Raw genomic sequence first — 2,337 nt, 5'->3', positions numbered from 1 at the left:
CTCCATCGTTGATGAACACCGTGCCCTTATGGGTGCGGTGATTGAGAAGATTCCATCAGCTGAGAGTGGACTAAACGAAGCCTGTATTAGCCTAATAAGAGGCTTTGAGGTATGTTTTATGAGTTATCGAAGAGTGTCATATTATAGATAGTAGCCCCTGATACACTGTTCGGTGAAAGAAAGAACCGGACAGGGGATCGAATTGATGATCGCAGGAAGACTCATTGAATGACATTGATTTCTCTTCTATTTCAAGCAGGTACCTGTAGCGGCTGCTGCCTCTCATACTACGGAGATCTCCCGACTGAATCAAAGTCTGGAGCGGGCCATAGAAGAACTTGGCCAAGTGAAAATGCAGTTGAGGGATAAACAAGGTATGCACAAGTGTTGCACACATTTACTGTGAAATAAATGTTCAGTATGAAATAAGCCGCATAATTTGTGCTATGGGTTATGACCGAAGTCGAGGCCCTCAAAAGGGACGTTGCCGAGGCTGAGAAAAAGGCGGCCACAGAGCGGACTCTTCGTGAGAAACACGAGGCCAGAGTTATTAAAGCTGAGTAGGAGCTGCAAGAGGCAGTAAGTAAATGCGAGACCTTGGAGCAGAGTTTAATGGAGAAAGAATCCGAACTCACCAAGGCGCGTCAAGCCACGAGCGATGCCCGGGGGGAAACCCAAAGCGCCCTGCAGGGGATCCAAGAGGCGAGAAAGATCGCGGCGGGTAAGGCTTCTCCCATGTAAAGCAAGTATTTGAAGGGAAAACTATGTTTCTGATTTTGAATCCAGATTTCTCACGTGTATTTGCCGAGCTACCTTGCAGCATATCAGATGCCACCCAATTCTACCGAGTCGAAGAAAGGAACACTGTAGATAAGCTCTTCTGGTCGCAGTATTTGGCGCCGAATTATCCGGTGCCTTTTGCCGATCAACTGAAACAGCTGATCGAACTGCATAAAGCGGCGAAACTAGCCATGAAAGATATGGTTATCCGGCCATGGCCTGCCGAGCCGATTCCAAGCAGCTACTTCGGGCTCGTGAGGCGGCTTGTAAGCGCTTGCCCTCGACTTGACATCATCAAGCGGTCGGTCTGTATAGAAGGAGCGCGAATGGCCTTTGCCTGTGCGAAGGTGCACTGGGGGAAGATGGATGCCGAAAAGCTGGTGACCGGAGGACTGCCAGAGGGGAAGGAGCACCACAAGCCCGAATTATACTATAAGAGTGTCCTGAAAGGATCCTACCTTGCAGCGGAGCGATGCACCAAGGACGTTATATTTCCATGAATGCCAATCATGTTGTCCTTTGTAATGTTTGAACAAGGCTGTTTATTTGTCGCCTGTTATATAAAAGTTTACCCTCCCGTGCGGCCATTTTATATTAAAGCTGAGAGTTGGCCAGTCGTCGGCTTCTGCCCCCACGTAAAAAGTACGGGGGTGTTCGGGATAAACCTGAGCACTCTTTATCCCAGTTTTGGGTCCTTCGAAGGAGGTGCTCAGCACAACGAACCAGGCAATCGGACTATAGGGCTTTATCACTCTCACTTAGCCATAGGAGCTTCAGTATGGTCGGCGCAGCCCCTTGTGTTTGGAAGACCATACTAGGGGCTCTATAGGTGCCTGATCAGAGAAAAAACCGATCCATCGCATGCTGCATTGGTTATGGCATTATGCGGGAGAAATCCTTAAAGATTTTGTAACCGCTCGAACAGCTGACCAGCTCTCGCCGTATCATGACAGTCAGTTTTCGGCTTTCTCTACTGAGGTGCTCATCCGAAAGAACCGGGACACAATCGCAGTAGTTCTCCCAGTGCTACCTTAGCCGATATAGCGGAACGTAAGGTACCAAAACATGGGAGCCGGGCAAACCCAACTATTGACCCAAGACATGATTCGGAGCTGATGCATATAATTCTATAGGTTCGGGGTGCCGAACTTCCATGAAGGTATTCAGACTTTTATTGCCGTGTTAGGGAAAAACGAAGTCCCTGGCATATTTAAGGCATATCGCTGTGTACGGATGCCACTTGACAAAATGATTTCGATAAGAAATAATCAGCAGGTAAACGTCATATAAATCCACATGTTGTATTTGAATAATACGTCTATGCGTATGGGTACAAGTAATGTGATAAGAAGGGGTTGTGATAGCCGAACCTGCTGTGACCAGGGGGAAAAGGTTGAGTGCGGATCCGTAATATAGCCGGACAGTCACTGCGGGGAATGTCGAAGGATTCCCTAACGCGTTCAAGCTGCCTCCATGTAGTCTGTCCTGGTCGGTGCAAAGGTGAACCTGCGAAGGAAATATAAGAAATGTTTACATGCCGGAGGGCAGTTGAACCGC

Source organism: Triticum urartu, chromosome 1, assembly GCF_003073215.2.
Source record: "Triticum urartu cultivar G1812 chromosome 1, Tu2.1, whole genome shotgun sequence".
NCBI lineage: Eukaryota > Viridiplantae > Streptophyta > Magnoliopsida > Poales > Poaceae > Triticum > Triticum urartu.
This window is presented reverse-complemented; position numbering follows the sequence as displayed.